Raw genomic sequence first — 21,900 nt, 5'->3', positions numbered from 1 at the left:
TATGTCAGCAGAGTACCCAGCCAGAAATAATCAGACACCCATCTTTCAAGCTAGCATATAATGTCCCAAAAACCCAGAAGACAGCTAAATGCAGCACTAACCTTTGCTGATCTTCATCAGATGACAACCCTAGGACATTATGTTATACAATACATGCATGTTTTGTTCAATCAAGTTCATATTTATATCAAAAACCAGCTTTTTACATTAGCATGTGACGTTCAGAACTAGCATACCCCCCGCAAACTTCCGACGAATTCACTAACAATTTTCTAAATTACTCACGATTAAACGTTCACAAAAAGCATAACAATTATTTTAAGAATTATAGATACAGAACTCCTCTATGCACTCAATATGTCCGATTTTAAAATAGCTTTTTGGTGAAAGCACATTTTGCAATATTCTAAGTACATAGCCCAGGCATCACGGGCTAGCTATTTAGACACCCGGCAAGTTTAGCACTCACCAATATCAGGTTTACTATTATAAAAGTTTGATTACCTTTTGTTGTCTTCGTCAGAATGCACTCCCAGGACTGCTACTTCAATAACAAATGTTGGTTTGGTCCAAAATAATCCATCGTTATATCCGAATAGCGGCGTTTTGTTCGTGCGTCCCAGACACTATCTGAAATGGTAAATCAGGGTCGCGCGCATGGCGCAATTCGTGACATAAAAAATCTAAATATTCCATTACCGTACTTCGAAGCATGTCAACCGCTGTTTAAAATCAATTTTTATGCCATTTTTCTCGTAAAAAAGCGATAATATTCCGACCGGGAATGTCCATTTAGCTAAACAGAGGAAAGTAAACAAAGCTTTCGGTCGACGCGGGCACGAGCCTGAGTCTCACAGTACTGTAACCAGCCACTACCGAAACGCGCTACTTTTTTTCAGCCAGAGCCTGCAAAGCCACGATTCAGCTTTTTACCGCCTTCTGAGACCCTATGGCAGCCATAGGAAGTGTCACGGGACAGCTAAGATCCTCACTCTTCAATAAACAGAGACAAGAAGAACGACACCTTGTCAGACAGGCCACTTCCTGCATGAAACCTTCTCAGTTTTTTGCCTGCCAAATGAGTTCTGTTATACTCACAGACACCATTCAAACAGTTTTAGAAACTTTAGGGTGTTTTCTATCCATATGTAATAAGTATATGCATATTCTAGTTACTGGGTAGGAGTGGTAACCAGATTAAATCGGGTACGTTTTTTATCCGGCGGTGTAAATACTGCCCCCTAGCCCTAACAGTTTAACTAGTGATTATGTTAAGATTGATTGTTTTTTATAAGATGAGTTTAATGCTAGCTAGCAACTTACCTTGGCTCCTTGCTGCACTCGCGTAACAGGTGGTCAGCCAGTCACGCAGTCTCCTCGTGGAGTGCAATATAATCGGTGTCCAAAAATGCCGATTACTGATTGTTATGAAAACTTGAAATCGGCCCTAATTAATTGCCCATGCCCTCTAGTGTTTATCCTTGGGCCCGACTCTACATCGTTATGAGCAAAGCTGAGGTGCTGTGGAACGGTACAAACAAAAAGCAGTGACTGAGGATGCCAGTCAGTCATTGTAAACAAGCATTTGTTCTCAACTGACTCAGCTGAATAAATAAAGGTTAAATGAAAAATTATGTAAACTGGTTTGTGAGTTGCCAAAGGCAAATTTAACATTTTGTCAAAATCAATCTTATCTGACTTTTTTCAGAGCAACGACGAGGCTACATGTGGTGAAACTGCTGGCTAAAATGTTTGGAGCCAAGGACTCTGAACTCGCAGCTCAAAATAAACCTCTGTGGCAGTGTTATCTCGGAAGGTAAGAATATTACGATGTCTTGCTCTCAGACAAGCTAAACACCTTCTTTGCCTGTTTTGAGGATAACACAGTGCCTCCGACGCAGGCAGCTCCCGATCACTGTGGGCTCTCGTTCTCTTCGGCCAACGTGAGTAAGACATATAAGCATGTAAACCCTCAAGGCTTCCAGCCCAGACGGCATCCCTTGCCTCATCCTCAGAGCATGCGCAGACCAGCTGGCTGGTGTGTTTACAGACATATTCAATCTCTCCCTATCCCAGTCTGCTGTACCCACTTGCTTCAAGATGGCCACCATTGTTCCTGTACCTAAGAAATCAAAGACAACTGAACTAAATGACTACCGCCCGGTAGCACTCACTTCTGTCATCGTGAAGTGCGTTGAGACTAGTCAAGGATCATATCACCTCCATCTTACCGGTCACCCTAGACCCACTTCAATTTGCTTACCGCCCCAATAAGTCCACAGACGATGATGCAATCGCCATCACACTATACACTGCCCTATCCCATCTGGACAAGAGGAATACCTAAGAATGCCGTTCATTGACTACAGCTCAGCCTTCCACACCATAGTACCCTCCAAGCTCGTCATTAAGCTTGGGGCCCTGGGTCTGAACCCCACCCTGTGCAACTGGGTCCAGGACTTCCTGATGGGCTGCCCCCAGGTGGTGAAGGTAGGAAACAACACCTCCACTATGCTGATCCTCAACACAGGGGCCCCACAATGGTGCGTTCTCAGCCCCGTCCTGTACTCCCAGTTCACCCATGACTGCTTGGCCACGTATGCCTTCAACTCAATCATCAAGTTTGCAGACGACACAACAGTAGTAGGCCTGATTACCGACAATGACGAGACAGCCTACAGGGAGGAGGTAAGGGCCCTGGGAGAGTGGTGCCAGGAAAATAATAGTAACTCCCTCAACGTCAACAAAATGAAGGAGCTGATCGTGGACTTCAGGAGACAGCAGAGAGAGCACGCCCACATCGACGGGGCCGCAGTGGAGAAGGTAGAAAGCTTCCTCGGGATACACATCACTGACAATCTGAATTGGTCCACCCACACAGTGTGTTGAAGGCGGCGCAACAGTGCTTCCTCAACCTCAGAAGGCTGAAGAAATACGGCTTGGCCCCTAAGACCCTCACCACCCAAGCCACGGCCTGTTCACTACACTATCATTCAAAAGGCGAGGTCAGTACAGGTGCATCAAAGCTGGGTCTGAGAGACTGAAAACTGTTTCTATCTCAAGGCCATCAGACTGTTAAATAGCCATCACTAGCCAGCTTCCACCCAGTACTCTGCCCTGATTTAGTCATTACCCGGTTACTCAACCCTGCACCTTTTAGGCTACTGCGCTATGTACATAGTCATGGAATCACTGGTCACTTTAATAATGTTTACAAAATGTTTTACTAATTTCATATGTACAGTGTATGCTGTATTCTAGTCAATGCCATCCTATTTAACTATTGCATTATTTACAGTATACTATTCTATCCTACGTATTCTACAGATATACTAAATATTCTATCTATTCACTCCATAATGTCTATATATATATATATATATATATATATATATATATATATATATATATATATATATATATATATATATATATATATATATATATATATATATATTATATATTATATTATATATATAAATATATATATTATATATATAATATATATATTATATATATATATATTACACAGTTGAAGTTGGAAGTTTACATACACCTTAGCCAAATACCTGACATTTTAATCCTAGTAAAAATTCCCTGTTTTAGGTCAGTTAGGATCACCACTTTATTTTAAGAATGTGAAATGTCAGAATAATAGTAGAGACAATGATTTTATTTAGGCTTTTATTTCTTTCATCACATTCCCAGTGGGTCAGAAGTTTACATACACTCAATTAATAGTTGATAGCATTGCCTTTAAATTGTTAACCTTGTGTCAAACTGTTCGGGTAGCCTTCCACAAGCTTCCCACAATAAGTTGGTTGAATTTTGGCCCATTCCTCCTGACAAAAGCTGGTGTAACTAAGTCTGGTTTGTAGGCCTACTTGCTCACACATGCTTTTTCAGTTCTGCCCTCAAATGTTCTATAGGATTGAGGTCAGGGCTTTACCTTGGCCTCTCCAATACCTTGACTTTGTTGTCTATAAGCCATTTTGCCACAACCTTGGAAGTATGCTTGGGGTCATTGTCCATTTGGAAGACCCATTTGCGACAAAGCTTTAACTTACTGACTGATGTCTTGATGTTCCTTCAATATATCCACATAATTTTCCTTTCTTCCTGATGCCATCTATTTTGTGAAGTGCACCAGACCCTCTTGCAGCAAAGCACCCCCACAACATGATGCTGCCACCCCCGTGCTTCACGGTTGGGATGGTGTTGTTCGGCTTGCAAGCGTTCTCCTTTTTCCTCCAAACATAACAATGGTCATTATGGCAAAACAGTTCTATTTTTGTTTCATCAGACCAGAGGTCATTTCTCCAAAATGTACGATCTTTGTCCCCATGTGCAGTTGCAAACCGTACTCTGGCTTTTTTATGGCGGTTTTGGACTAGTGGCTTCTTCCTTTCTGAGCAGCCTTTCAGGTTATGTCGATATAGGACTCGTTTTACTGTGGATATTGATCATTTTGTACCTGTTTCCTCCAGCATCTTCACAAGGTCCTTTGCTGTTGTTCTGGGATTGATTTGCACTTTTCACACCAAATTACGTTAATCTCTAGGAGACAGAACTCGTCTCCTTCCTGAGCGGTATGATGTTGTGTGGTCCCATGGTGTTTATACTTGCATACTATTGTTTATACAGATGAACGTGGTATCTTCAGGCGTTTGGAAATTGATCCGAAGAATGAACCAGACTTGTGGAGGTCTACAATTTTTTTTCTGAGGTCTTGGCTGATTTCTTTTGATTTTCCCATGATGTCAATCAAAGAGGCACTGAGTTTGAAGGTAGGTCTTGAAATACATCCACAGGTACACTTCCAATTGACTCAAATTTGGACACACCTACTTTTATTTATTTTTACTATTTTGTACATTGTAGAATAATAGTAAAGACATCAAAACTATGAAATAACACATATGGAATCATGTAGTAACCAAAAAAGTTTAGGCATGGGGCCTATAGCAGTGCAAAGGTGAACTCTTTGGATGTGTTTGAATTGTGCAGCATGGACTTCCATTTGCATGTGAAGACTAACGTTACCTCAGGTCTTCTCTCTTGACACACTCCATTTCTAGCTCTAATACAATCCAGAGAGACTGAAATCATTCGGCTAGCCAAAGCTGATGCCGGAGCAGAAATGAATATGTTAAACCATAACTCATACCTCCTCATAGCGTATGTATTTCCCAGAGAGCTCTCTGAAAGGATTCACTGCATCCTGACTATCGACCCATGTGAATTACCCTAACGCACCCTCTCTCTTCTCCTTGTCTTTAATCTTGAGCTCCCCGTCTGTCTGCTGGGGGATTATTAACACATTGTTGACCTCCATCTATTGTCTGTAACATTAGGGCTGTGTCTGACATGACACCCTATTCCCTATGTAGTGCATTACTTTGGCCAAATATTGTGCACTATGTCGGGAGTAGGATGTAGGGTGCAAGAGAATAGGGTACTACTTTTGGCTAAAGTAATGCACTATATAGGGAATTAATTGGATGCGCGACCTGTGTACACCCTGCCTCCGGTGAGAGAACACTGCGCTGTATAATGTAGAGGATTCAGAATGTGTTCTTTCTGTTATACATCAATCTAAATCTCCCTTTTCGCTCCAAAATGAGTGCCATTTCAGACTCACCCTACGATAGTAACCTTAACTCACTGAGCACAGTGGACTGGCTAACTTCCTGTGTTCTTCTTCTCCAGTGGAGGGTGCGAAAAGAGGCCATGAGGGAGGAGAGGGAGTCTCCAAACAGATCTCCTGGATCAAGGACAAACTGCTCCACATCTATTACCAGAACAGCATCGATGACAGGTTGGTATATAACACCTCTATAACACATCTACTAGAACAGCATCGATGACAGGTTGGTGTATAACACCTCCATAACACACCCACAACACAGCTATAACACATCTACTAGAACAGCATCGATGACAGGTTGGTATATAACACCTCCATAACACACCCACAACACAGCTATAACACATCTACTAGAACAGCATCGATGACAGGTTGGTGTATAACACCTCTATAACACATCCACAACACAGCTATAACACATCTACTAGAACAGCATCAGTGACAGGTTGGTATATAAATATCTAGTATCAAAACAGCATAATTGAAATGTCAGTTTGATTTTGCAGTACTGAAATAATATTCCATCCCTGAGGACATTGCCAATGGAAATGGAATATCGGCTGGCGTTACTAGTGTGCTGTGAAATGGCTTCCATGCACTCTCCTCAAGTAGCTGTTTTGCAGGGAGAGCAGAGACTGTGATTGCATTCATCTCAAGGATGTGTTTTCCACCTCCCTTGTGCCATCGACTGTGCTGCACAGCCGGGGAGTCTGGATACAGAATACAAACGCTTGATGAGATCTCGTAGTCAGACATCCAAGCTGACTTGTTGAGATTATTTTTAAATCCTTGCCTGTTATTAGCTAAAGAGGGATAAGCTCATTAAACAGCTCTTACTGAGAGAGACCATAGCCTCCCAGTGAGAGAGTATTTGATTAGAGCACAGCACAGACACACGTTTAGCAGTCAATTTCAGATGGGCCAAATTGGATTTATAAGCCGTTCTGAGGTTTGGCAATACACACTCAGAGCAAGTTTAGAAATCATGGATCTAAGCCATGTGGAGCAGTGAGTTGTCATTATTTATATAATTTGGCAAGCAGGGTTGGGGTCTATTCCATTTCAATTCCAGTCTATTCGGAAAGTAAACCAAATTCCAATTTCAAATTTTTCTCATTGAAAATCATTGACGAGAATTGTAATTGTAATTTCCGTGTATTTCCTGAATTGACAAATGGAATTGACCCCAACCTGGTTGCAAGAGATGTGGACAGCTCAATGGTTGTGCCAGGGTCTGCCGACTCCAGACTAAATATTCCCCCCAGCGGCATGGGTTCAAGCCCCGATTATGCCTTACTTTCTCTACATTCCCTGTAATCTGTCTGTTGTAAGAAAAAAAAAAAAAAAAAAGGAAATGCGTCCTTAAAATAACAAAATGAAGAGTATTTCTTGCAAACGAGCAACATTGTGACAACATTGTTTGTTGCTGTGTTTGCGCCACAGGTTGTTGGTGGAGCGTATCTTTGCCCAGTACATGCTTCCTCACAACTTGGACACCATGGAAAGGATGAAGTGTTTGTATTACCTCTACGCCACGTTGGACGACAATGCTGTGAAGTGAGTTCACTAACGTTACACCTACACCATGGTCACGTTCATTAAGACAGGCAACAGGAAAAGTTTTTAACCATTTTGCTACAGAAAACAAAAATGTGCGTTTCATATTAGTCCAGGTAGTCCCTCTTTGTTTCAAACTTTTTGTCCATTTGGTCCTTAATGAACAATACATTTTGACTTCCACTACCGTTCAAAAGTTTGGGGTCACTTAGAAATGTCCTTGTTTTTGAAAGAAAAGCATTTTTTTTTTGTCCATTTTAAAATAACATCAAATTGATCAGAAATACAGTGTAGAAGGCCAGCATCCCGGAGTCGCCTCTTCACTGTTGATGTTGAGACTGGTGTTTTGCGGGTACTATTTAATGAAGCTGCCAGTTGAGGACTTGTGAGGCATCTGTTTCTCAAACTAGACACTCTAATGTACTTATCCTCTTGCTCAGTTGTGCGCCGGGGCCTCCCACTCCTTTGTCTATTCACAGCGTTGTACGAGATCTTCTGTTTCTTGGTCATTTCTCACATGGAATAGCCTTCATTTTTCAGAACAAGAATAGACTGACGAGTTTCAGAAGAAAGTTCTTTGTTTCTGGCCATTTTGAGCCTCTAATCAAACCCACAAATGCTGATGCTCCAGATACTCAACTAGTCTAAAGAAGGCCAGTTTTATTGCTTCTTTAATCAGACAACAGTTTTCAGCTGTGCTACATAATTGCGAAATGGTTTTCTAATGATCAATTAGCCTTTTAAAATGATCAACTTGGATTAGCTAACACAACGTGCCATTGGAACATGGGAGTAATGGTTGCTGATAATGGGTCTCTTCGCCTATGTAGATAATCCATAAACAAATTCTGCCATTTCCAGCTACAATAGTCATTTACAACATTAACAATGTCTACACTGTATTTCTGATCAATTTGATGTTATTTTAATTGACAAAATGTGCTCTTCTTTGTGCTCTTCCAAGATGGTGTAGCAGTCAGACGTCTTTGTCCTGTCCCTTGTATACATCTTTTTACATATTTTTCTTCGCATATCTTTTTCAAATATTTTCCTAAACCTCAACTTCTAAATACTCTCCTGCAACCCACCTCACCCAATGTGGCATGGACCTGTTTTTTTTTTCTAAAGTATTTCTATTTACTTCGGATCTGGAATCCCTCCACTGAAGCTAGCCAGCTAACTACCTACCAGCTATCAGTCAGCAAACCATTGCTAGCGGTCATCAGCTAACCTTTAGCTCGGAAAGCTCTCGCCAGTTCGAACAACGTGACTCAAACCAGAGCATAACGGACCTATTTTTTTTTTTCTCTCCATATCCCCGGATTCCTACCGCAAACTCTGAACATTTTCATCTGGATCTTCGCAACTAGCTCACTGCAATCCCGAGTGACTACTCCTGGCTAGCGTTTCCATCCCAGAGCAAGCACCAATTAGCCTGAAGCTAGCCCGGCCAGGGATCCTGTGCTACCACCGAAGCCCACTCCTGGGCTACAATATCCGGACCCCTTCTACTGCCAGTATGGGGCACGGAACCCCGCCGATCCTCTATGACTGGAATACCGACATAATCTGCCCGAGGATTCCAACAGGCCCCTCAGGCGCGACGTCCGCTGAAGGCCCATTCTGCTTCTTGGAACACTACTAATTCCACGACTGGTCTATCGACGTCACCGCACGAAGAGGCAAAAACAGACTTGCCCCCATCGCGACGTCCCCCAAAGGCTAACTTGCTAGTCCCGGTCTGCTAACTGCTAGCTTGCTTGCACCGGTCTGCTAACTGCTAGCTTGTTTAGCCCTGGCCTACTAACTGTTAGCATCGGCCTGCTAACTGTCTGAATTGCCGTGTCCCCAGTCAGCCCAACCACTCACTGGACCCATATGTTCACTTGGCTACGCATGCCTCTCTCTAATATCAATATGCCTCGTCCATTACTGTCCTGGTTAGTGATTACTGTCTTATTTCACTGTAGAGCCTCTAGCCCTGCTCAATATGCCTTAACCAACCATGTTGTTCCACCTCCTACATATGCGATGACATCACCTGGTTTAAACGTCTCTAGAGACTATATCTCTCTCATCATTACTCAATGCCTAGGTTTACCTCCAATGTACTCACATCCTACCTTACCTTTGTCTGTACATTATGCCTTGAATCTATTCTACCGTGCCAAGAAACCTGCTCCTTTTACTCTCTGTTCCGAACGTGCTAGACGGCCAGTTCGTATAGCCTTTAGCCGTATCCTTATCCTACTTCTTGGCGCTCCGGTACCGCTTGCCGTGCGGTAGCAGAGAGAACAGTCTATGACTAGGGTGGCTGGAGTTTTTGATGATTTTTAGGGCCTTCCTCTGACACACAGCCTGGTACAGAGGTCCTGGATGGCAGGAAGCTTGGCCCTGTGATGTACTGGGGTACTCACTACCCTGTGTAGTGCCTTGCTGTCGGAGGCCGAGCAGTTGCCATACCAGACAGTGATGCAACCAGTCAGGATGCTCTCGATGGTGCAGCTGTAAAATCTTTTGAGGATCTGAGGACCCATGCCAAATCTTTTCAGTCTCCTGAGGGGGAATAGGTTTTGTCGTGCCCTCTTCACGACTGTCTTGGTGTGCTTGGACCATGTTAGTTTGTTGTTGATGTTGACGCCAAGGAACTTGAAGCTCTCAACCTGCTCCACTACAGCCCCGTCGATAAGAATGGGGTTGTGCTCGGTCCTCTTTTTCTTGTAGTCCACAATCATCTCCTTTGTTTTGATCACGTTGAGGGAGAGGTTGTTGTCCTTGCACCACATGGTCAGGTCTCTGACCTCCTCCCTATAGGCTGTCTCATCGTTGTCCCCTAAGGGGCCCCTGTGTTGAGGATCAGCGTGGCGGATATGTGGTTACCTACCCTTACCACCTGGGTGCGGCCTGTCAGGAAATCTAGGATCCAGTTGCAGAGGGAGCTGTTTAGTCCCAGGGTCCTTAGCTTAGTGATGAGTTTTGAGGGCACTATGGTGTTGAACGCTGAGCTGTAGTCAATGAATAGCCTTCTCAGATAGGTGTTCCTTTTGTCCAAGTGGGAAAGGGCAGTGTGGAGTGCAATAGAGATTGCATTATCTGTGGATCTGTTAGTGTGGTATGCAAATTGGAGTGGGTCTAGGGTTTCTGGGGTGATGGTGTTGATGTGAGCCATGACCAGCCTTTCAAAGCATTTCATGGCTACAGGCGTGAGTGCTACGGGTCGGTAGTCATTTAGGCAGGTTACCTTAGTGTTCTTGGGCACAGGGGCTATGGTGGTCTGCTTGAAACATGTTGGTATTACAGACTCAGACAGGGAGAGGTTGAACGTCCTGGTAATTCGTCTGGCCCTGCAGCCTTGTGAATGTTGACCTGTTAAAAGGTCTTACTCACATCAGCTGCAGAGAGCGTGATCACACAGTCATCCGGAACATTTGATGCATGTTTCAGTGATACTTGCCTCGAAGCGAGCATAGAAGTTATTTAGCTTGTCTAGTAGGCTCGTGTCACTGGGCAGCTCTCGGCTGTGCTTCCCTTTTGTAGTCTGTAATAGTTTGCAAGCCCTGCCACATCCGATGAGCGTCGGAGCCGGTGGAGTACGATTCGATCTTAGTCCTGTATTGACGCTTTGCCTGTTTTGATGGTTCGTCGGAGGGCATAGTGGGATTTCTTATAAGCTTCCGGGTTAGAGTCCCGCTCCTTGAAAGCGGCAGCTCTACCCTTTAGCTCAGTGCGAATGTTGCCTGTAATCCATGGCTTCTGGTTGGGGTATGTATGTACAGTCACTGGGGGGTCGACTTCCTCGAATCACTTATTAATAAAGCCAGTGACTGATGTGGTGTACTCCTCAATGCCATCGGAAGAATCATGGAACATATTCCAGTCTGTGCTAGCAAAACAGTCCTGTAGTTTAGCATCTAACCACTTTTTTTATAGACCGAGTCACTGGTGCTTCCTGTTTTAACTTTTGCTTGTAAGCAGGAATCAGGAGGATATGGTTATGGTCAGATTTGCCAAATGGAGGGTGAGGGATAGCTTTGTACGCGTCTCTGTGTGTGGAGTAAAGGTGGTCTAGAATTTTTTTTACCTCTGGTTGCACATTTAACACAGTTAAAAGAAATTCGTTAAAACTGATTTAAGTTTCCCTGCATTAAAATCACCGGCCACTAGGAACGCCACCTCTGGATGTGCGTTTTCCTGTTCGCTTATGGCGGAATACAGCTCATTTAGTGCAGTTTTAGTTCCAACCTTGCTCTGTGGTGGTATATAGACAGCTACGAAAAAACTGATAAACTCCCGGGGTAAATAGTGAGGTCTGCAGCTTATCATAAGATACTCCACCTCAGGCGAGCAAAACTTTGAGACTTCCTTAGATATCGTGCATCAACTGTTTACATAAATGCATAGGCTCCCACCCCGTGTCTTACCAGAGGCTGCTGTTCTATCTTGCCGATAGAGTGTATAACCTGCCGCTCTATGTTCTTAATGTCGTTGTTCATCCACAACTCGGTGAAGCATAAAATATGTTTTTAGTGTCCGGTTGGTAGGATATACGCGCTTTCAGTTCGTTCCATTTATTTTCTAGCGATTGAACGTTAGCTAGCAGAACGGAGGGCAAGGGCAGATTAGCCACTCAGACACCCTGATCTTTTGCCTCGGTATTGCCGTTTCCTTCTCCAACGAATCACGGGGATCGGGGCCTGGTCGCGTGTCGGGTGTCTCGTCCGACTCATTAAAGAAAAACTCTTCGTCCAGTTTGAGGAGAGCAATCCCAGTTCTGATGTCTAGAAGCTCTTTTTGTCATAGGAGACGGTAGCAGCAACATTATGTACAAAACAAGTTACGAACACCGCGAAAAAACAAACAAAATAGCATGATTGGTTGAGGGCCGATAAGACGGCAGTCCTACCCACCAGTGCCATCATGTTATATGGTGCAGTATGGGAAAATATAATAAATATGCTTTTCCTCTCTCCTCCTCTCAAAACAACATGCTCTGTGTAGCAGGTGGAACGTCATATTGACGCAGCGCTGATGGCAACGCATATAGTGTAGCTGAAGTGTTACTAGTGTCTTGTTCATTAGGCACCAAACAGATGCAAATGGACTGAAACAGGGAAAGGACTACCTGCCCGGTCCTTTCCAATAAGAAAAGGACATTTTAATTTTCCATTGCTAAGTGTTTTCCGTTGTGTGCCCTAATGAACACAACCCGGGGATTCAAATATTTAGTGGACCACTGAAGGGGTCAGTCCATTGAGTGTGTGTATAACTAGAACTCTAAAGTGACAATTTGGTTCAGGAATGGCAACTTAGATTACCTTTACAATTCTTAAATGCCTTTATAAAGCTGACATGTGTTTATAAGGAAGCTCCATTGTAGCTAGATAATTATTGCCTCATTATGTCATAGAAATGCATTGTCATGCGTGCTCAGCCCCCTCCTGTACTCCCTGTTCACCCATGACTGCGTGACTATGCACGCCTCCAACTCAATCATCAAGTTTGCAGACGACACAACAGTAGTAGGCCTGATTACCAACAATGATGAGACACTACAGGGAGGAGGTGAGGGCCCTGGGAGAATGGTGCCAGAGAAAACAACCTCTCACTCAACGTCAACAAAACAAAGGAGCTGATCGTGGACTTCAAGAAACAGCAGAGGGAGCACCCCCCTAACCACATCGAAGGGACCACAGTGGAGAAGGTGGAAAAGCTTCATGTTCCTTGGCGTACATGTCACTGACAATCTGAAATGGTCCACCCACACAGACAGTGTGGTGAAGAAGGCACAACAGCGCCTCTTCAACCTCAGGAGGCTGAAGAAATGTGTCTTCGCCCCTAAAACACTCACAAACCTTTACAGATGCACAATTGAGAGCATCCTGTTGGGCTGCATCACCGCCTGGTACGGCATCTGCACTACCCGCAACCACAGGGCTCTCCAGAGGGTGGTGTGGTCTGCCCAACGCATCACCGGGGTCAAACGACCTGCCCTCCAGGACACGTACAGCATCCGATGTCACAGGAACTCCAAAAAGATAATCAAGGACAACAACCACCCGAGCCACTGCCTGTTCACCCTGCTACCATCCAGAAGGCGAGGTCAGTACAGGTGCATCAAACCTGGGACTGAGGGACTGAAAAAAAGCTTCTATCTCAAGGCCATCAGACTTAAATAGCCATCACTAGCCGGCTTCCACCCGGTTACGCAACCCTGCACCTTAGAGGCTGCTGCCCTATATACATAGACTTGGAATCACTGGTCACTTTAATAATGTTTACATACTGCTTTACTCATCTCATGTATATACTGTATTCTATTCTACTGTGTTTTAGTCAATGCCACTCTGACATTGCTCAATCTAATAATTATATATTTCTTAAGTCCATTCTTTTACTTTTAGATTTGTGTGTCTTGTTGTGAATTGTTTTAGATACTACTGCACTGTTAGATAATACTGCACTGTTGGAGCTAGGTACACAAGCATTTCGCTACACCCGCAATAACATCTGCTAAATCTGTGTATGTGACCATTAATTTGATTTGATTTTAAATGTCCTCTCCCCTATGCCCTCAATCAACGCCTTCACTCCAGTGTTTTGCAAACCACTAATCATGGTGGAATGTTTGTCATTGCTGCTAAGTCTCAGCAGGATAATGTAACATTAATATATTGGTTAAGTCAATAAATTAGCAGCTTGTAGATTATTGTGCTAAATCTATTTAACCTTTATTTAACTAGGCAAGTCAGTTAAGAACAAATTCTTATTTACAATGACGGCCTACCGAAAGGCAAAAGGCAATCTGCTGGGATTGGGGCTGGGATTAAAAATGTGCTTTTCGTTGTTAAATGTGTTAATTAGTTGTCTGGCCTCTCCAGGGTTGTGTTCATTAGGCCATAAAACACTTTGCAAAATAAAACAAAAATGTGTAATTCTCATTGGACAAGTTCAGATTGTATAAAGTTTTCTTCTGTTTAATGCCTAGCCTACTCAACATGGTCCAGCTAATTACTATTAAAGAGAATGTGTCTTCAATGTTCAACTTTAGTGTTTCCCAGTCCTGGTCCTTTGTGAGTGAGGTGAACTAACCTTGTTGTGTGTGTTTGTTGTAGGAAGCCTGATATGTCCCGGCTGTGTCTGGCTGCGGGGTGTGCTGTCCTGAAGCTGGCTCAGGAGCCCTGCTACCATGATATCATCACCTTTGAGCAATACCAGCTCTGTGCTCTGGTCATCAACGTAAGCACACATACACAGAGGATTCCTGCTACCATGAGATCATCACCCTGGAGCAGTACCAGCTGTAAGAACACACACTCACAGGCGCCCTGCTACCCAGGAGCAGTACCAGCTCTGTGCTTAAATTATTACCATACGGGCAGCCCCAGGCTGCTGTCATTCTAGTCTGGTGCTTTGTAGTGCATTTTGTACTGCAGTTCATATTTAGGCTTAGTTCTTCATATGCAGCTCTGTCTCATCAAAGCGGGGCCAGTTGACCATGCTTTATCTGGGTTATGTTCATTAGGGCACACTGTGGCAAAAGCTTTTGCACCAGGAAACCATTCTTCGTATCGAAGTTTAGATAAAACCTTCCTGTTTCACTGTTTTGGACCGTTTCTTGCGTACTGAACATGATCCTGTTCTCGTCTCTGTTTGCTCCTCCAGGACGAGTGTTATCAGGTGCGGCAAGGCCTTTGCCCATAAGCTCCACGTCGTCTGCCCCTGGAGTACCTGGCTGTGTTCACTCTGCGGCGGGCGCATGCACGTCAGTGTCTGGTCAAAAACATCAACCTCAGGAGGGAGTACCTGAAACAGCATTCTGCCATCAGTGGTAAGACACAGTCAGGAGCAATGCCAGTTCAGGGCCTGGAGTTTTAAAGTGATAGTTAACTGTTTTTATACCTAAGATTATTTGTTCGTATTAATATGAATGCATTGCTACATACTCAAAAAATGCTAGTCAGGAGAATCTGGACATTGCTAAGTAACAAACTAAACCCATAAGAGTAAGCCAAGTGGGGGGTTCTACTAAGCTGTATGTTTTAAGGTCATACCAATCATCATTTAGCAATTTGATTTAGAATTTTAAGACCGCTTGAAGTATAATACTTTTTTATTTTTTATTTTAAAAAATACAAACACGTTGAAAAACAATTTCACTACATGGAACATTTTATTTTCATGTATTTAATATTTTTTGGGGGGCACTAAACAGTCTCCATATGTGACTCGTTTCAGGAAACTAGGCGTATGTCGCGCGTCGCCACTTCACAGAAGAGCCATTTGAACGTTAACTTTTTTTATTTAGTCAAAATTGCCTTCTGGAATGTGTGAACTTTCATGTGCATGCCATATGTAAATACAAATAAAATTGTTAAATTATGACGTTAGCCCGTTATCTTGGGTGCTTGACTGTTGCTATGAACGGACAATCTGACAACGCTCTAAGTTTACGAACACCCAGAGCACCATGATTAAATTCACAACCACACCCGTAGTATTTTTATTTAACCAGGTAGGCCAGTTGAGAACAAGTTCTCATTTACAACTGCGACACATGGGATAAACAAACGTACTGTCAATAACACAATAGAAAAATCTATATATAGTGTGTGCAAATGTAAAATTAGGGAGGTAATGCAATAAATAGGCCATAGTGACTAAATAATTACAATTTAGCATTACCACTGGAGTAATAGATGTGCAAGTAGAGATACTGGGGTGCAAAGGAGCAAAATATAAATAACATGAGGTAGTTAAATGGGCTATTTACAGATGGGCCATGTACAGGTGCAATGATCGTTAAGCTGCTCTGACAGCTGATGCTTAAAGTTAGTGAGGGAGATATGTCTCCAGCTTCAGTGATTTTTGCAATTCGTTCCAGTCATTGGCAGCAGAGAACTAGGAGGAGTTGGCTTTGGGGATGACCAGTGAAATATACCTGCTGGAGCGCGTGCTATGGGTTAAGCCAGCCTTTAGTCTTGAAATCTTTGGTTGTTTAGTACATGCCTTACGAACGATGCTGATTGGGTGTAGACAAAATTCTCCAGTAGGTACCAAAACATTCAATGACCATTTTCTCAAGTGAGGTTACAAGTTTCAAATCAGAATTACTTTCCCATTGTTCCTCAGCTGTGTGTGTACACAGTGCATTCGGAAAGTATTCAGACCTCTGGACTTTCTCCACATTACATTATTCTAAAATGGGTTAAGATTATTTTTTTAATCCCTCATTACTCGACAATGACGAAGCAAAAAAAATGTGCAAATGTATTACAAATAAAGCATTAACTTTCTGGATGGAGCAAGAAACTGCATCGCTAAAGATGCTGGTTCGAGACCCATGCCGGTCACGCCCAGGAGATCTATAATTGGCTCAGTGTCGCCTGAGTTAGGGGAGGGTTTGGCCGGCCAAGCGTATGGTGTTTCCTCCAACACAATGTTTTTTTGTGGATGGGTGTAAGTTGTAGGAATAGTCATTTTGTATCGAGGAGATTCTGGTAAGATTCCTGCAGACGGGCCGATTCAATCAGTTCCGGCCCCCCGGAAGATGGCCGCTTCCTCAGTGAGTAAAATGGTCAGTGGGGTGTTCTCTCATTTGTGTCTGAAAGTAGCTAGCCGTTGTGAGGTCAGAACGCTCGGATCCACCCCACTCATCGGCCAAGTGTGCGCTCTGAATTTACGAACGGACAATCACCAACGCTCTGGATGACATAAAAACAGCCTAACCAGCTCTGCTAGGGTGAGTAATGTTCAGTGAGCTATAATCTCACTTGTTTCTGGAAGTAGCTAGCAAGTTAGCCAGTTAGCTTGGCTGCTGTTAGTACAGAACGCTCGGATCAACCCTTAAAGAAATTGGTCAGGCTAAGGCGTGAATGATGCTGAATGGCTGTAGACAAAAAAGAGCTCTCCAGTTGGTACCAAAACATGTTCTCAAAAGTAAGGTTGCATGTTATTCAACCTTCAAATGCAGTGTTAATATACCATTTTGTAGCTCTGCGTCTCTGATCCAATGTAAAAAACACACAAAAAAATGTTAAGGCGGTTGGTCACACATGCAATTTGTGTGTGACTGGGGAAAAAAAAAATTATAATAATATTAACGGGTTCCCATGCATTTAAAATAACGGTTCTGTTCCGGAACAGTATATAACGTTTTCAGTTCGGGTCCTGTTCCTCAAGTCATTTAGTTATTTCCCACTTTTCTGTTAGGTTCCCTGAACCGGTTCAAAACCTTGCTCTTAACTGGAAACAAATGTAGGGGATGGCTTGATATACAAACTAATGGTGTGAATGACCTTATCAGGGCAGTCCTGATCAGTTTGGTTAATCTCAGTAGTGTTCTGCTCCACACAGGGCTTTTGTACAGCTGCATGGGACCGTATTGGACACTATTGACATTACCATATCTCCATAAATAATTGGTACGTACACCTCAATGATAACTTTAAATGTTTGTGGGGATCTGGAAAACAAAATTGATGCCATATATACATTACCAGTGTTACGCACGCCTCTAGAAAGAGGGAACGCAACACCCTGCTACAACTTAACTCTCCGTGGTGTGAAAGAAGTATGGGAGTGTAGGTGTGAGTAAGGATGACAAAAGGCAGAGAATACAGTTTACAGGGAATTTATTCCTTCGCACGGTAAGTTTGGGGAAAAGGGGCTGGACAGAACCAAAGCAAAGAAAGTAAATATCAAAGCCCCGTCTCCTACCTTACCTGCCTACCCACTACTTACCTAACTAGCACCACCTGGTGCACTAACCAAAATACAGGGGATGGTCCGCCCAGGTCTTTCCTAGTGTGCATAGACAGTAAACTACTACGGGTAATGTATGCCCGCGGGCCTCTTGCCTAAGTACTCCCTAGGTGCCTTCCCCTTCCCCCCTGGGAACAAATGAAACAGCATAACACATAAGTTCAATGATCAAAACACTGCGTCCTATCGACACACTACAGACAACCAATCAGCCCCCTCAGCAACAATGAACACAGTACATACCAAAATTCTTAGTAACAGCCAACATGCTATAGCCATCAACCTCCTCCTCTCTCAAAAAATCTCTCTTGCCTGAGGAACAGAACACTGGCTTATAAAGCTTCAGAAGGAGTTGTTAATGGGAGACAGCTGCATCCTGACGAGCATGCGGGGTCAGCTCTCCAATCAGTAATGGGGCCAACCAATCAGCTGCTTGGAGAATTTCAGGAAGCCATTTCCTGAAATGCATACATACAAATACACAAACCACAACACAGAAACTGGGGAACCTAACAACCAGTCAAAAGTTTAGACACACCTACTCATTCAAGGGTTTTTCTTTATTTTTACTATTTTCTACATTGTAGAATAATAGTGAAGACATCAAAACTATGAAATGGCACATATGGAATCGTGTAGTAACCAAAAAAGTGTTAAACAAATCTAAATATATTTTAGATTCTTCAAAGTAGCCATCCTTTGCCTTGATGACAGCTTTGCACACTCTTGGCATTCTCTCTACCAGTTTCACCTGGAATGCTTTTCCAACAATCTTGAAGGAGTTCCCACATATGCTGAGCAGTTGTTGGCTGTTTTTCCTTCACTCTGCTGTCCAACTCATTCCAAACCATTTCAATTGGGTTGAGGTCGGGGGATTGCGGAGGCCAGGTCACCTGATGCAGCACTCCATTACTCTCCTTCTTGCTCAAATAGCCCTTACAAAGCCTGGAGGTGTGTTGGGTCGTTGTCCTGTTGAAAAACAAATGATAGTCCCACTAAACGCAAACCAGATGGGATGGCGTATCGCTGCAGAATGCGGTGGTAGCCATGCTGGTTAAGTATGCTTTGAATTCTAAATAAATAAATCAACAGTGTCACCAGCAAAGCACCGTCACACCTCCTCCATGCTTCACGGTGGGAAACACATGTGGAGATCATCCATTCACCGACTCTGCGTCTCACAAAGACACAGCGGTTGGAACCAAAAATCTAAAATTTGGACTCATCAGACCAAAGGACAGATCCACCCGTCTAATGTCCATTGCTCGTGTTTCTTGGCCCAAGAAAGTCTTGGAAAGAGAAAGTCTTCTTATTGGTGTTTTTTAGTAGTGGTTTATATGCAGCAATTCGACCATGTTCTTGCCATAATATGGACTTGGTCTTTTACCAAATAGGGCTATCTTCTGTATACCACCCCTACCTTGTCACAACACAACTGATTTGGCTCAAACACATTAAGAAGGAAAGAAATTCCACTAATTAACTTTTAACAAGGCACACCTTTTATTTGAAATGCATTCCAGGTGACTACCTCATGAAGCTGGTTGAAAGAATTACAAGAGTGTGCAAAGCTGTCATCAAGGTAAAGCGTGGCTACTTTGAAGAATCTCAAATATAAAATATATTTTGATTTGTTTAACACTTTTGGTTACTACATGATTCCATGTGTGTTATTTCATAGTTTGGATGTCTTTACTATTATGTACAATGTAGAAAATATGTGTGTGTGCAAACTTTTGACTGGTACTGTAAATGTTAGTAGAAAAGTGGTGAAAATGTAGGCCAACTTACTGTTTTTTGTAAATGCTTTCATGGCTAGTTCAAATAGTTTACATGTAAACACAAAAAAAAAATTATATGTACGTTCCCTGAAGTGAAATCTACTGATTGCAATGATATATAACATGATATTCTGTTGTGTAAATTTTAAGAAATGTGACAGGAAACCTGCCCTGTACATATCACTTTAGGTAAAATCCCATAGGAATGTATTATGTCCAGCAGAGAGATTTACATTTTTTTATTTTACCTTTATTTAACTAGGCAAGTCAGTTAAGAATAAATTCTTATTTTCAATGACGGCCTAGGAACAGTGGGTTAACTGCCTTGTTCAGGGGCAGAACGACAGATTTTGTACCTTGTCAGCTCGGGGTTTCAATCTTGCAACCTTTTGGTTACTAGTCTAGCGCTCTAACCACTAGGCTACGCTGCCGCCCCGATGGGTAACCCATTATGATTAGACCTTTCAGTCTTTACACAAAGTGAGTAAACTACTACATAAAGATGTCTAGCTATTGTGCCATTGCAGATTTACTAACCTATTATACTCTAAAATACCAGTTTTCCAAAATGACTGCCAACCAGCTACATTGGTACATACAACCCAATGATGGCTTAAAATGTTTGAGGTGGTGTAGAGAACATAATAACATGCATTCGTAAAGTATTCAGACCCCTTCACTTTTTCCAAATTTTGTTTTACATCAGTCTTATTCTAAAATGGATTACATTTATCAATCTGCACACAATAATGACAAAACGAAAACAGGTTTTTAGACATTTTTGCAAATGTATTACAAATAAAAAACAGAAACCTTATTTACATAAGTATTCAGACCCTTTGCTATGAGTCTCGAAATTGAGCTCCTGTGGCGGGCCAGGCGCAGTGCACGCTGACCAGGTCACCAGGTGTACGGTGTTTCCTCCGACACATTGGTGCGGCTTTCTTCCGGGTTGGATGTGCATTGTGTCAAGAAGCAGTGTGGCTAGGTTGGGTTGTGTTTCGAAGGACGCGTGGCTCTCGACCTTCGCCTCTCCCGAGTCCGTACGGGAGTTGCAGCGATGAGACAAGACTGTAACTACTACCAATTGGATACCACGAACTTGGGAAGAAAAAAAAGGGTAAAATAATTTTTACAAATTAAAAATGTTAAAAGTACAATCTTTGTCCCCATGTGCAGTTGCAATCCGTAGTCTGGCTTTTTTATGGCGGTTTTGGAGCAGTGAGCGGCCTTTCAGGTTATGTCAATATAGGACTCATTTTACTGTGGATATAGATACTTTTGTACCTGTTTCCTCCAGCATCTTCAAAAGGTCCTTTGCTGTTGTTTTGGGATTGATTTGCAGTTTTCGCACCAAAGTACATTCGTCTCTAAGAGACAGAATGCCTCTCCTTCCTGAGCGTTATGACTGCTGCGTGGTCCCATGGTGTTTATACTTGCGTACTATTGTTTGTACAGATGAACGTGGTACCTTCAGGCGTTTGGAAATTGCTCCCAAGGATGAACCAGACTTGTGGAGGTCTACAATTTTTTTCTGAGATCTTTGCTGATTTCTTTTGATTTTCCCATGATATAAGCAAAGAGGCACTGAGTTTGAAGGTATTCCTTGAAATACATCTACAGGTACACGTCCAATTGACTCAAATGATGTCAATTAGCCTATCAGAAGCTTCTAAAGCCATGACATAATTTTCTGGAATATTCCAAGCTGTTTAAAGGCACAGTCAATTTAGTGTACGTAAACTTCTGACCCACTGGAATTGTGATACAGTGAATTATAAGTGAAATAATCTGCTGTAAACAATTGTTGAAAAAATTACTTGTGTCATGCACAAAGTAGATGTCCTAACCGACTTGCCAAAACTAGTTTGATAACAAGAAATTTGTTGAGTGGTTGAAAAACAAGTTTTAATGACTACAACCTAAGTGTATGTAAACTTCCGACTTCAACTGTATGTATATATATATATATATATGTATGTGTATTATGTGTATATATATGTATGTGTATATATATGTGTGTATGTGTATATATATGTGTGTATGTGTATATATATGTATGTGTATATATATGTATATATATGTGTGTATGTGTATATATATGTATGTGTATATATATGTATGTGTGTGTATATATGTATATGTGTGTATATA

General features: G+C 42.5%; 1 protein-coding gene across 5 annotated transcripts in view; it reads left to right on the top strand.

Annotated features, from left to right (window-relative positions):
• The window catches only part of LOC106580637 (uncharacterized), a 45,936-nt gene that overhangs the window by 9,682 nt on the left and 14,354 nt on the right, over nucleotides 1–21,900 (top strand). For 2 of the 5 annotated variants that reach the window (XM_082966428.1, XM_082966430.1), the window contains exons 3-8: nucleotides 1,709–1,816; nucleotides 4,645–4,787; nucleotides 5,710–5,818; nucleotides 7,091–7,204; nucleotides 14,317–14,504; nucleotides 14,867–15,032. The gene's annotated coding sequence lies outside the window, so the exon portion shown is untranslated. Of the gene's footprint in view, nucleotides 1–1,708; nucleotides 1,817–4,644; nucleotides 4,788–5,709; nucleotides 5,819–5,999; nucleotides 6,019–7,090; nucleotides 7,205–14,316; nucleotides 14,505–14,866; nucleotides 15,033–17,557; nucleotides 17,626–21,900 lie in introns of those variants that run through there. The other 3 variants (XM_082966429.1, XM_082966431.1, XM_082966432.1) reach the window with 3 other exon arrangements.

Source organism: Salmo salar, chromosome 20 (assembly GCF_965601325.2).
Source record: "Salmo salar chromosome 20, fSalSal1, whole genome shotgun sequence".
Classification (NCBI taxonomy): Eukaryota; Metazoa; Chordata; class Actinopteri; order Salmoniformes; family Salmonidae; genus Salmo; species Salmo salar.
This window is presented reverse-complemented; position numbering and strand designations above follow the sequence as displayed.